We start from the raw sequence: 15038 nt of genomic DNA, 5'->3' as shown, positions 1-15038 counted from the left end.
GTTAAAGGTGGATTGACTGTTCTGGTTATCATTCCGTTGTATCTCTCGTATCTTGTATTCCCTTTAGCATGTCCCCCTCCCGATATTACCTGTTTAGCTTTTATTTGTTGTTATCTTATACATATACTGTTATATGCACAGGTTTATTAAGTAGGTGTCTTTTTCATAGCCTCGTCACTACTTCGTCGAGGTTAGGCTCAACACTTACGAGTACATGGGGTCAGTTGTACTCATACTACACTCTGCACTTCTTGTGTAAATTTTGGTACTGGCCCTAGCTGTCCGTGAGTTGGAGCAACTTGGACTAGCTTTGGAGACTCGAGGTAGATCTGCTGCCTCCGGAGACCTTGAAGTCCCCTTCTATTTTTTTCTTATTTCACTGTTCCTTTTCATTCAAACAATTGTAGTTCTTTCAAGACTCTATTTGTAGTAAATTCTACAAGCTCGTGACTTGTGACTCCAGATCCGTATTGTAATAGCTATTGGGAATTTATGTTATTCCACAACCGATTTTATTTCATTTTGGCTTAATTGACTTATTTATTGAATTTGAATGATAATTGACATAACGGTTCTCTAACGTTGGCTTGCCCAGCAAGTGAAATGTTAGGCGCCATCACGGTCCCGAAGGTGGGAATTTCGGGTCGTGACAAGTTGGTATCTGAGCACTAGGTTGCCAAGGTCTCACAAATCACGAGCAGGCTTAGTAGAGTCTGGAGGATCGGTACGGAGACGTCTGTACTTATCTCCCAAAGGCTATGAAGTTTAGGAACAAGTTTTACTTCTATTCTTCTCTATTGTGCGCCTCATTGCTAATTGAACTCTTCTACTCTTGTTCTCTCGCAGATGGCGAGAACACGTACTGCATCTTCAGCTGAGCAGCAGCCAGAGCCCCAGTGGTAACTCCTACAAGGGGCAGAGGTCGAGGCCGAGGCTGTGCCAAAGGCCGAGGTAGGGGCAGAGCTCAACCTAGAGCTTGAGCAGCACCACCAGCAGTGAAGCCTCAGGTGGAGTTTGATGAGGAGGTTCTAGCCCAGACTATGCATGTTGGACCGGCTCAGGTCCCGGAGAGGTTCATCGCCACCCTAGTGCTTCAGGACGCTTTGGTCTATTTGGTAGACCTTATGGAGAGTGTGGCCCAGGCCGTTACATTCCCTATGGCACCAGTCATCTCTCAGGCTGAGGGAGGAGCACAGACTCCTGCTATTCACACTCTGGAGCAGATGGCTCCCTAGTATCAGACTCCAGCAGCCCAACCAGTTGGAGTAGTGATCGGCTCCAACCCTATACCCCTATGAAATGGCAAAGAGTGGTCGATGCAGCTTTTACCGGAAAGGTCGGGATCGATATCCACAAGGATATTGGTTGGGAGTTGGGTTTCTATCCAATCTAGCTATGCGTGTTGCTCTTAATTGCACTTCTAACCATGTTTGGATTTGTTTCTATTCTACTTTTAATGCTACTGATTGCTGAAAGTAATCTAAGTACAATATTTTTGTAGGGTTTTTCTCAATTGATAAAAAGCACTAGGGAAGTGACTTACACCCAGGCGAGTATCTAATGGGGTCTAGAATTTAGGACAGACTTGTTATATTTGGGATCATGATATAACCTTTGCACATAATTACTCACTCTATACCTCATGGTAGTTTGAGTGACTTTTCGCTACTAAATATTCATTGGCCTCCAGCAGCTTGCTTGTAAAGAATTTCCACCCCCCTTTGTCATCAAATTGCCCTTCACATTGGGGTTGTGGGGTAGAAAGTCCCTTTCTATGAATTGCTTCTCGAGGGTGAGAGACCTCTGCGGCCACCATTCCCGGAATTTGTGATAGGATTTCTCACTAACGAACCGTTCTTGCTATACCACGGGGTTCCTTGTTCTCTCCAACCCCCTTGCCTGGGTGTCACCACCTCTCCCGTCATCAGGGATCTCAGCATCTACATCAATAGGGTTCATTAGTGAGGCCAAAGGTGTGGCAGGTGGAGAAGCTGATGCTGAAGCCTCACTACTCTCCTCTGAGCCATCAGACGACTCAGAAGAAGCAGAGGGTGTAGGTTCGTCTCGCAACTGAAATTTCTCTGGAAAGTCTGTAGGAACGTGGGTTGGCACTGAGTCTCCTTCCGAAACGTCCCGGGAAGGGACATATTCACTTCCTTCGGAATGGGATGCGGCTCTGTCCACAGCTTTGATGGCCTTTCGCATCTTCCCAATGGATTGTTGTACTGCTAGGGGTAACTTGATTCTTCCTCGTCCCCTTCCTCGGGAGGACTCTGCTTTCCCTTTTTGTTTATCACTCCCGCCTCTAGATTTGACCATTATCTGCATACACAATCAGTGAAAGCTCATTAGTATTGTTGTTAAAAGAATCATTAAAGGAAGGTAGATGAAAAGTTGACAGTGTTCCAAAAGCAGTGGTCCGCTGACAGCGAAAAAAGGAGTATGGTCGCGGACCGGCTATCGCTGAAAGCGGAATTTTGGGCGCGACCGCGAAAGACTGGGATTCAGACTACCCAGTTTCTGAAGTTGGACTACCGCTGAGAGCAGGATTTTGGGCGCGACCGTGAAAGTTGTAACGCTGTCCGCATAAAAACTAACGCGGCCGCGGACCTAACTAAGCAAGACTCTAAACTTAAAATCCACGGTCCGGGAAAAAAGAATCGCGGCCGCGTAAAACAGGTCACCGACCGCGGAGTTTCCACCGCTGACCGCAGAAAATGAACCATTTTTAATTCAAGAATCGTATGAAAGCTGACCGCGAAATTTCAGCCACGGCTGCGGAACTCAAAAGAACGGGCACTAAAGGGTTTCTTTTACTAGCATACAAATTAGGCAAATAGGTGCTAAAATGAACAACCCTACCCCCTATTAGGCATACATAACAAATACCCAAATGAATTTTTAACATCAATGCCTATATTATGGTGATTAATCAAACCCTAATTAAAAAGAAGAAGTTAAAACTAAAAGAAAAGAAAAGTAAAAATATAAAAGCAATGATATGATTTGAACATACCAGTTGTGCGATGTGTGTTGGAAACTAACTTCAGATTAGTGTTATGATATTGGGAGCAGATTGAGGAGAAGAACAGTAGAATATTTCTTTTGAGAGTGCAAAGTGCGAAAAGGGTAAAAGGAGGAGGGCCCTCCTATTTATATTAAAAACCTGAGGGACCCCACCGACCTACCTGGCGCGGCCGCGGAATTCCACCGCGGTCCGCGTTTTTGGCCATTTTGAAGAGTTGCAGGTTCCAGAATACCGCTAAGAGCAGAAAAATGGGCACGGCCGCGGAATAAGGTCCGCTGACCGCGAAAAAGCAACTGCGGACGCGGTAGAAACTTCAGAGAGGTCACATTTTGGACTATCAATGTCTGCATCCGCTATAGAATCACGCCCCCGCGAAAAAGCTTCCGCTGAGCGCGGTCAGCGGTCCAATTACATACTTAGCCAAATTTTCCAGTATTAGTCCTGCACTGCATCAAAAATTCCTACACAAACTTCACAACCAGTTAGTCCAAAACAAAGCCTACACTAAGAAGAAAATCAAAAAGAAAGAAAAACACATGGGTTGTCTCCCAAGAAGCGCCTGATTTAACGTCGCGGCACGACGCAAGTTACCATCAATCACTTGAGATAGATCATTGCCACCACATGGTTGTCATCAAACTTGCCAAGATAGTACTTCACTCGGTGCCCATTAACTCGGAAGATTTCACCATTTTTGTTTTTCAAATCGAGAGCACCAAACGGAGTTACATGCACCACTTCAAAAGGGCCACTCCATTTTGACTTGAGCTTTCCCGAAAACAGTCGTAACCGAGAGTTGAATAGAAGAACCAAATCACCCTCCTTGAATTCCTTTCTCCGGGCATATTTGTCATGTAAGTACTTCATCTTGTCCTTATACAAGGACGAGCTGGAATAGGCATGAAACCTAAACTCTTGAGTTGCTCTACCCGGAGATTTGCTACAACATCTCACTCAAGATTTAACTTCTTCAGCGCCCACATGGCCTTATGTTCTAACTCAACCGGCAGTTGGCACGCTTTCCCAAATACCAACCAGTATGGAAACATACCAATTGGAGTCTTGTAAGCAGTCCTATAAGCCCACAAAGCATCATCCAGTTTCTTTGACCAATCAGTCCTATTTGCATTGACAGTTTTTGACAATATGCTCTTTATCTCCCTATTGGAAACCTCAATTTGTCCACTAGCCTAAGGATGATAAGGGGTTGATACCTTGTGATTGACACCATACTTTGCAAGCAAAGTGTCAAATGCCCTGTTGCAGAAATGAGAGCACACATCAATGATGATCGCCCTAGGAATGCCAAACCTTGTAAAAATATTTTTCTATAAGAAAGCCACTACACTCCGTGCCTCATTGTTGGGCAAAGCCACCGCTTCAACCCACTTGGAAACATAATCAACAGCAACCAGAATGTACGTGTTATCACATGAACTCACAAAAGGTCCCATGAAGTCAATGCCGCACACGTCAAATATGTCAACCTCAAGAATAGTGGTGAGAGGCATTTCATCCTTCTTGGAAATTCCACCAACTCTCTGACACTCATCACATCTCTTCACAAGCTCAGCATCTTTATACAATGTAGGCCAATAAAAACCATAGCTGAGCACCTTTGAAGCAGTTCTCGCCCCACCATGATGACCACCGTAAGACGAGGAATGGCAAGCATCAAGAATACTCATTTGCTCCTCTTCCGGAACACATCTCAGGATCACACCATCATTACAAATCTTGAACAGATAAGGCTCGTCCCAGTAGTAATCCAAGCAATCCCGTTTAAGCTTTTTCCTTTAGTTAGAAGAGAGCTCACACGGGACAATGCCGGTCACAAGAAAATTAGCAACATTGGCGAACCAAGGCATACTATTCAAAGATACGGAGAGAAGTTGTTCATCTGGGAATGAATCATTAATTTCGAGACCATCATGGGGTTTCCCCTCCTCCTCCAAGCGATACAAGTGGTCTGCCACTTGGTTTTCACACCCTTTTCGATCAACAATTTCAAGGTCAAACTCTTGAAGCAATAGAACCCATCTCATCAATCGAGCCTCAGAATCCTTCTTTGTCATCAAGTAACGGAGTGGCGCATGATCAGTATGAATAATCACTTTGGCACCCATGAGATAAGGCCTAAACTTTTCCATGGTAAAAAACTATGGCTAACAACTCTTTTTTCGTTACCGTGTAATTAACCTGGTGTAACGACCCAGCCGGTCGTTTCATGAGTTACCGCTCCGTTTCCCCATTTCTGCTTCTTTATGTATTGTTCAGCTGTGTTTCGTCTTATCGTGTTGGTTGTTCTGTGTTCGGAGTGGTCACAGAGTGAAATGAGACACTTAGTCTCTTATTTGGAAGCTTTAGTTGGAAAAGTCAACCGGAAGTTGACTTGTGAGTAAATGATCTTTGAACTTGGTTTTATGGTTCACAACTTCGTTAGGTGATTTGGGACGTAGGAGGGTGATCGGAATGTAATTTGGAGGTCCGTGGTAGATTTAGGCTTGAATTGGCAAAATTGGAGTTTTGGCCGTTTTCCTGTTGATAGTGGAAATTTTGATATCGGGGTTGGAATGGAATTCCGGAAATTTGAGTAGGTCCGTTGTGTCATTTGTGACGTGTGTGCAAGATTTCAGGTCATTCGGATGAGGTTTGACAGGCTTTTTGATCGTTAATGGAATTCGGAAGTTTTGGAATCCTTAGACTTGAATCCGATGGTGATTTGGTGTTTCGGCGTTGTTTTAACTGTTCTGAGGGTTGGTATTAGTTTGAATGGTTATATTGTGACTAGTTGGCAAGTTTGGTTGAGGTCCCGAGGGCCTCGTGATGGATTTGGATGGTTGGCGGAAGATTTGGAATTTGAGTTGAGCTACAGAATTTTCTGCTTCTACTGTTTCCGCACCTGCAGATTAGTGACAGTAGGTGCGACGATCGCAGGTGTGGAGAGACCGTCGCAGATGCGGAAAATGGAGATCTGGCGCTTAAGCGCAGGTGCGGAAGATAGGATCGCACATACGAGCCCGCAGGTGCGAAGAAGCAGCCGCATGTGCGAAGTTGGGCGTTTAAGTGAGTTTCGCAGGTGCGCACTAGGGACCGCAAGTGCGGTCATGCAGGTGCAAAGGGCATGGTCGCAGGTGCGGAATCCCTGGCAGAACCCTATTTAAGTAACCCTTCGCGACTTGTTGCCCTTTTTCCTCCATTGTTGAACGAGCTTTAAGCTTAAGGCAGTGTTTTTCAAGAGAGAATCACAAGAAATCAGTGTGGTAAGTCGCTTGGGTTAATTACGCGTGTTTATGATTGTTTTTCCACTGATTAGCCATGAAATTAGTAGGAGTTTAGGGTGAAATTAAGGGAGTTAGGGCTTGAGTTTTGGAGAGTTTGTGGTGAGAATTTGAGGGACCAAAGGGAGTCCGATTTTGATGAATTTTATATGGTTAGACTCAGGAGAGGACGAGGTTTATTATTCTGCCATTTTTTGACTGATTTCATGATGTGGGCCCGGGGGCCGGCTTATGGCCGATTTAGGATTCTTGGTATATTTTGTAGTTTTTATTGTGGAATTCGATTCTTTAGCATATGTTGATGGTATTAATCTGATTATGGTCAGATTCAGAGCTTTTGGAGACCGAGTCCAGAGACGAGGGCATCCCGGACTAGGATTTTACGCTATTGAGGTAAGTAACAGTTTAGCTCTGGCTTTGATGGTATAAACCCGGAGAAAGTGATATCATGTGATTGTTTGGTGGAGATACCCACGCTAGGTGACGGGCGTGCGGGTGTGCACCGCAAGGGATTGAGACATGGTATGTCCCGTGAGGTTGTGAGGCCTAATGGCCGTTATCTGTGGTTATGTGTTTACTTGTTGTAGAACTTATTTGCCTTCATGTTAGAGATCATGTTTAGGCTTTATTCATGCTCACATTGATTGCACTCAGTCATAGAAACTATTGTACATGTTTACTTCAGTCCTTATTATTTTGTTGATATGCTGTGATACTTGGTGTGGGTTGTGTCCCCTTATTGATGATGGTGAGGCTAGAGAGGTTCATGATTGAGTGAGGCCGAAGGGCCTGTGGTGCGGTATTTGATATGATATGATAGCATGTGAGTTGTCCGTGCGAATCCATGTATTGATACCATAGCGCATGAGCTGTCTGCGTAGCACGTGACTTGATCGTGCGGATCCAGAGTTTGATATTATGGCATGTGAGTTGTCCGTGCAGCACATGAGTTGTCCGTGCATAGTGCTTGGGCTTTGGGAGCCCCTCCGGAGTCTATACACCCCCAGTGAGCGCAGGTACCTATTGAGCGATGAGTGTGTTAAGTGTCGAGTGTTGAGTGGTGAAGTGGCATTGCTGTGAGGTTTTATTTACTTCGTTGTTGCTGTATTTATCTGTTAAATTTCTTAGTGGCATTTACTGAGTTATGGAATTTACCAGTTGGGGCCACTAGAGGCCGAGGTCGCGGTCGAGGCCGTGGTAGGGGCAGGGGTGTAGCCCCCACAGTAGATAGGGCGGCACATGCAAATCCACCAGTCGCCCCAGTTCACGATCAGGTCATAGTTGCGGATGCTCCAGCACGACCAGCTCAGGCACCGACTGTACCTATTGTTATTTCGGGTCTTCAAGAGACCTTGGCTCAGATCTTGACCGTGTGCACTAGTCTCGCTCAGGCGATCGCAGTATCTACCACAGCAGCTACTTCTCAGGCCGAGGGAGGCACTCAGACTCCCGCCGCACGTACACCCGAGCAGGTCGTATAGGGACTTCAGACACCGGGGGCACCTCCAGTCCAGCCGGTTGCAGTTGCTCAGGACTATGTAGCTCCTATTATGCCAGAGGACGAGCAGCGTAGATTGGAGAGGTTTGGTAGACTCCAGCCTCCGTCATTTAGTGGTGCCGAGGGTGAGGATGCACATGGTTTCTTGGACAAGTGCTAGAGGACGCTTCGGACCGCGGGTATTCTGGAGACCAGTGGGGTCTCATTCATTACTTTCCAGTTCTCCGGGGCTTCACTTAATTGGTGGCAAGCTTACGAGAGGCGTAGGCCGGTTGGCGCAGCACCCCTATCTTGGCAGCAGTTCTCTGTTCTCTTTTTGGAGAAGTTTGTACCTGAGTCCCGTAGAGAGGAGCTGCGCAGGCAGTTTGAGCAGCTTCGCCAGGGTGAGATGTCTGTCACCCAGTATGAGATGCGATTCTCCGAGTTAGCTCGTCATGCAGTCTGGTTGGTTCCCACAGATCGAGAGAGGATCAGGAGGTTTGTAGATGGCCTCGATTTTCAGCTTCAATTGCTTATGACCAGGGAGAGAGTATTTGGGGCTACCTTTGATGAAGTCGTCGACATTGCTCGACAGATTGAGATGGTCTGAGGTCAGGAGAGGGCTGACAGGGAGGCTAAGAGGTCTCGTAGTCAGGGTGGTTTCAGTGGCGCCCCTCAGGGAGGTCAGTTTCAACAGGGTCAGTTTCAGCAGGGTCAATCATCAGTCAGTGCACTGCCAGCACAAGGTTCTCATCATGCCCCGTCCGCTCAGGTATCATCGGGTAGTTCTTCGGGGCACCAGGAGTGGCAATTTCGTTAGAGGAGGGGTTGTTTCGAGTGCGGAGATCTTGGTCATATTATGAGATATTGCCCTAGACTGTTGGGTGAAACTCCACAGTAGGGTACTCAGCCGATGGCACCAGCACCAGTTCCTCCACCATCCGCCCAGCCAGCTAGGAGCGGAGCCCAGTCAGCTACAAACCGCCCGAGAGGGAGAGGCAGGTCAGGGGGCGGTCAGGCCCGTTTCTATGCCCTTCCAGTCGGGCCAGACGTTATTGCTTCAGATGCTGTGATTTAAGGTATGATTCTTGACTCGTTCGAGGACGAATGTTGTTTAAGAGGGGGAGGATGTAACGACCCGGCCAGTTGTTTCATGAGTTACCGCTCCGTTTTCCCATTTCTGCTTCTTTATGTATTGTTCAGCTGTGTTTTGTCTTATCGTGTTGGTTGTTCTGTGTTCGGAGTGGTCACGGAGTGAAATGAGACACTTAGTCTCTTATTTGGAAGCTTTAGTTGGAAAAGTCAACCGGAAGTTGACTTGTGAGTAAATGATCTCCGAACTTGGTTTTATGGTTCGGATAGCTTCGTCAGGTGATTTGGGACTCAGGAGCATGATCGGAATGTAATTTGGAGGTCCGTGGTAGATTTAGGCTTGAATTGGCGAAATTGGATTTTTGGGCGTTTTCGGATTGGTAGCGGAAATTTTGATATCGGAGTCCGATTTTGATGAATTTTATATGGTTAGACTCGGCAGAGGACAAGGTTTATTATTCTGCCATTTTTGACTAATTTCGAGACATGGTCCCGTGGGCCGAGTTTTGGCCGATTTCGGATTTTTAGTATATTTTATAGTTTTTATTGTGGAATTCGATTCTTTAGCACATGTTGATGGTATTAATCTTATTATGGTTAGATTGGAGCTTTTGGAGACCGAGTCCAGAGACGAGGGCATCCCGGAGTAGGATTTTGCGTTGTTGAGGTAAGTAACAGTTTTAACTCTGGCTTTGAGGGTATAACCCCGGAGAAAGTGATATCATGTGATTGTTTGGTGGTGATACCCACGCTAGGTAACGAGCGTGTGGGTGTGCACCGCGAAGGATTGAGACTTGGTCCGTCCCGTGAGGCTGTGAGGCTTAATGGTCGTTATCTGTGGTTATGAGTTTACTTGTTGTAGAACTTGTTTGCCTTCATGTTAAAGATCATGTTTAGGCTTTATTCATGCTCACACTGATTGCACTCAGTCAGAAAAACTATTGTATATGTTTACCTCAGTCTCTATTATTTTGTTGATATGCTGTGATACTTGGTGTGGGATGTGTCCCCTTATTGATGATGGTGAGGCCGAGGGGCCTGTGGTGAGGTATTTCATATGATATGATAGCACGTGAGTTGTCCGTGCAGATCCAGGTATTGATACCATAGCGGGTGAGCTGTCCGCGTAGCACGTGAGTTGACCGTGCAGATCCAGAGTTTGATATTATGGCACGTGAGTTGTCTGTGCAGCACGTGAATTGTCCGTGCATAGCGCTTGGGCTTTGGGAGCCCCTCCAGAGTCTGTACACCCCCAGTGAGCGAGGTACCTATTGAGCGATGAGTGTGTTGAGTGCTGAGTGCTGAGTGCTGAGTGGTGAAGTGACATTGCTGCGAGATTTCATTTACTTCGCTGTTGCTGTATTTTTCTGTTAAATTTCTTGGTGACATTTACTGAGTTATGGAATTTACCTGCTTATTTCTGTTATTTTAAATTATGAAAAGAAGTAATTGCATTGTTTTACTTAGCTCGTTACTACTACTCAATTCCTTAGTTATTTCTGTTACTACTGAGTCGGTTGTACTCATACTACACCCTGCACTTCATGTGCAGATCCAGGTGAGTTAGAACGCGGCGATTGTTGAGTTCAGGCTGGTTATCGTTGGAGGCTACAAGGTAGCTGTTAACATCCGCAGGACCTTGTTACCCCTTCTATTATTTCTTCTTTTGGGCTGTATTGACATTTAGACATTTTTATATCTTAGTTCGTAGTGTTAGACGCTCATGACTTAGTGGCACCCCGATGTTTGGGGCTCGTTTCCGTATTTTCTATATTATATTTAGAGTTGATTTAGTTTATGAAAAATTTAAATGTTGAAATATTTTATTAATTTCTTATAATCAGTTTGGTGGTAACATTTTGGGAAGTAGGCTTCCTTTGTAACAAGATAGGCGCCATCACGACCATGGTTAGATTTTGGGTCATGACACCTGGGCATCATTCATAGTTTTGCTTGCATAATACACCGGGTGAAACATCTTGTTCACCCTTTGCCCCAAGACCGCTCCTACCGCAACATCACTTGCGTCGCACATAAGCTCAAAGGGTAAGCTCCAATTGGGTGCGGTAATAATGGGAGTGGTTGTCAGTTTGTACTTGAGAAGTTCAAAAGCTTTCATGCATTCTTCATTGAACACAAACATAGCATCCTTTTCTAACAATTTGCACAAGGGATTCACTATCTTTGAGAAGTTCTTGATGAACGTTCGGTAGAACCCCGCATGCCCAAGAAAGCTCCTAACTATCTGTCTGCAGTATAACATAGATTCACACTCATGATTTTTTTTTTCTTTTTTGATAGTACACACTCATGATAAAATTAATGGAAAAAGTTTTTCATGCCAGCAGAATACAAGTAAATAGCAAAGAATTGAGTCACCATAACCTCCCTCAATGTACTCAACCAGCTCAATGGAGTTCACAGTTGTCAACACAACAAAAACTCTTAAACTGAGGTAGAAGTCTAATATTGACAGCAAATTAATGCATACAATTTCCAGATTATCGCATAAAATCGGGCTACTTGGGCGCTCTCCTAGCTATGTGAGTATATGCTTCTTTTACATCAATCACAATTTCCAAGTTTTTGATTTGCTTTAAGTAAAAAATTGATTTCTCTCATATCATATTGAAACTATATTTCATGATGTTCTAACATGAAGAATCTAAAACAGAAGTCATGTATCCAACTCAATTAAGCATCTCACTCAAAACATGATTACGAATTAACCAAAATATAGATATTATGTCAAGCAGAAGATCATAATATTTAGAACATCACATGAAGACACAAACAATATAGCAACAAAGAACCGGCAAGGCAATGGAAAAAGAATATGCATCATAGTAATAGAGAGAGAGAAGAAGAAGCAGCAGCAGAATGAGGAGAAGAAGAAAAAGAAATGTAATATTTTGAGTAAGTACTAACCTTGATTGTTACAACCAGTAGATAGACAATTTATTAGTCGAATAGCATCTTGTTGGACAGAGGAAGCTTCTCCAGGTAAACGAGCATATAAGCTGGTATTTATTAGTTGAATAGCATCCTCTTTCTTATGCCTGGTTACACAAAAGCTGATATAAAAAACTTTTCATGTAAAGCTAACAAGTTCAGATTTATTAAAGAAAAAAGATTAAATATCAAACCTCACGTATTAGAGAAAAATTTGTTTTTGCCAACAATGTGTGGTTACCTTAACTTTTTTTGATTCTAAATATCGATTTGGATGTTTTCTGCAAATAAAATGAGTCAATAGAATTGGCAGCATTTATAAAATACTAGTGGAGGGTTCATACAGGGCCCAACAATGTTTTAGTAACTACACTTTAGGAAAGTAAAAGCTGCATCAGGAAGGACTAGCACAGAAGCAATTACAGACATCCCAAATTTTTTCTTTTTTAGTAGTTACAAGCATGGTTAGCACTACTGATTGTTACCATTATACAGGTGTTTCATCTCTCAACATTAAAAAAATTAATTGCTGATCAAAGAAGGTGAAGGAGGAAAAAGAGCATTATAGAAAGGAAAAGAGAATATATATATCAGGTCGTAGCAACTACACAACTTCACCTAGCCGATTGAAAATAACCCCCATAAAATATGAGCTATATACTTTCTTATTTTTCCTTTCGTCTTTTCCAAATGACACTTGCTCGGTAAATTGGAACCAAAAACAAAGGCAAAGAAGATGAATACAAAAGTTGAAAAGTATATATTGATTCCTCCAGTTTCAACTGTTACATGCTTTATCAATTCATCAGGAAATGAACTAGTATGCTTTATTGAGTATAAGCTGATTCTTTCTTTCTTTTCTAAGGAATACATATAATAATATTTAAGGAACGCATATCTCCACTGTAAGAATCTACAAAATTTTATTTGATATTCAAATTATAAAGTATTTGAAGATTATGTTATAGCAAAGTTGGACAAGCGAGAACATGCTAACGTTGAACAGAAAAAGAGCAAAAATCATAGAAAAGGAAGCAAGGCAGTGGAGTTTAATTCTTGCTGGAACTAAAGTGACTATTCATCCTTTTTGGCACCACAGTTAGAAGATTAAATTGAGAATTAACTGAAATGGACTCATAAGGTCCTAACCTTGAAACAGTTTGATCTCTCACAAAAAATACATAATCGGAACATATACGAAATTAGATAATTGAATACATATATGGAAGCTACATGCACGATTTCTCCCTAGAATAAAAGAAAGGTCACAGCACCATAAAAATGGTGTATTTGCATTCAAGATCAGTATATACTGTGGCAAAATAGTACCAAAAAATCAAATACCAAAATACCTTATTGTAGCTTATTTTTTCAATTAATAAGCGCCAAATTTAAAATAACAACTAAATCCCAATCCCAAGCTAGTTAGGAAGTGCAAAATTCTAAATAGAAGTTAAGATATGCTTGAATGCAAATTAGAATTACTGTTCTTAGTGTGTCTAGAGTGATATTCCCATTTGAGAAAGCTTTTTATCTTTGTATTGGCTCCCACTTACTTAACAGAGGCCTTATTGACTATGAATAAAAAATTGTAAGTTCTATCCTTATTGCTATAAATATTTATGTGCTCACCACTATCCACAAACTTCTGTTTAATGAATTAAACATCACCCTTCTCTCAAAAAGTAGAATTTTAACTTTTCTAATTAAGAATCATTAGAATTAAATATCTCAAAAAGTCAAAGCGATTGTTACGTTTTTCTTAGAAAAACTATAACTACTCAGGAAGTGCATAAGAGAAGAGAGCTCTATACAATTTTGTATCTTCAATTTCTACACAGGGCAGCCACAGACAAAAGAATCTAGTATGGTAAAATATACTATCCCCACAAGATACACACATAAAATCACAATATTTCCAATTATGATGAGGATCACTCAAATACTCTCAAAATTAAAAGACAAAGAATCGGGTAACAAGGAACATTAAAACTGAAATCTTCATTCAAACACACTACTAACGAATGTTGTTATCCCAAATTTATTTTTAAAAAAATTAAAAAAGCTTACATCGATGGTTTCTCCCACAGCAACCAGCGGCAATTTCAGCGAGGAATTGGATCTGCCACTTAGGGTTCAATTATTGAAAAATTTAGAAATTGGTAACAGAAGAGCAAGAAAAATAAAAAAAATCATGAGATTCAAGAAAAAACCTATTATTAGGCTCTGTGAGAAATTGAAGATACCCGCTATGTTAGTCGAGATTAGTCAAGAAATTAGAATTTCTGGACGATTTGAAGAGATGATCGGAGGTGGTTGTTTGTGGTGTTAATAGTGGTGGCTGACGGACTACGATGACAAAGACGATGGAAGAGACGGAAAGAAACTGGCAGCTTTCTCTTTGCCTTTTGAGATCGAAAAGTTTGGGATAGATTTTGGCCTTTTGGATATGTATGTTTTCCGAGAGAATGGAGGGTTTTGATTTTGTTATTTTGCCTAAAACATTTGGGGTTGGGGGGTATCTATTGCAACGGTTCGGTTCACATAAACGTTGCAAAATAAAACTCCTATAGGAACGGTTTCCACCCAAATGCAACGGTTTTATAGCCAAAGTGTGCCGGTACTATCAATGTCTTTTTGCAACGGTTATAACCGTTGCAATAACCCGTCTATCGTAACGGTTGCTAAACCGTTGCAAAAATATCCGTTGCCATAGGCCTATTTTTTAGTAGTGGAAGTAGGAGGAGGAAGTTTTGAAATCACTTCAATCTTCGCCTTGTCAACCTCAATACCGCTCTTTGAGATCTTATGGCCGAGGACAGTGCCTACCTCGACCATAAAGTGGCATTTTTCCCAATTAAGCACAAGATTTTGTCTCTTCACATCGGGCTAGCACCTTGTCAAGATTCTTCAAGCATTCTTCAAAGGAGTCACCCACAACAATAAAATCATCCATGAACACTTCCAGGAAGTCCTCCACCATGTCCGTAAAGATAGCCATCATACACCGCTAGAAGGTAGCCGGTGCATCACACAAACCAAATGGCATCCGTGAAAATGCAAAGGTCCCATACGGCCATGTGAAGGTGTTTTCTCTTGGTCCTCCGGTGCAATCAAAATCTGGTTGTAACCTGAGTACCCATCTAAAAAGCAGTAGTAGGAACACCCGGTAAGTCGATCCAACATTTGGTCAAGAAAGGGTAATGGA

The 15038-nt window shown here is 42.8% G+C and overlaps 1 long non-coding RNA gene across 3 annotated transcripts; it reads right to left on the bottom strand.

Annotated features, from left to right (window-relative positions):
• On the bottom strand, positions 1607–14340 carry LOC109235525. Of its 3 annotated transcripts, XR_002069396.1 has the most exons (5): positions 14044–14340; positions 13901–13958; positions 12025–12111; positions 11807–11937; positions 10936–11127 (listed from the first exon to the last, which is right to left on the bottom strand). It is a non-coding gene; the product is annotated as an uncharacterized LOC109235525 (long non-coding RNA). The 3 variants fall into 3 exon arrangements; XR_002069397.1 differs by lacking the exons at positions 10936–11127; positions 12025–12111 and adding an exon at positions 1607–2322; XR_002069395.1 differs by lacking the exon at positions 12025–12111.

This window comes from Nicotiana attenuata, chromosome 12 (assembly GCF_001879085.1).
Source record: "Nicotiana attenuata strain UT chromosome 12, NIATTr2, whole genome shotgun sequence".
Taxonomy (NCBI): Eukaryota; Viridiplantae; Streptophyta; class Magnoliopsida; order Solanales; family Solanaceae; genus Nicotiana; species Nicotiana attenuata.
The sequence above is the reverse complement of the archived record's forward strand: the minus strand, read 5'-3'. Positions and strand labels throughout refer to the sequence as shown.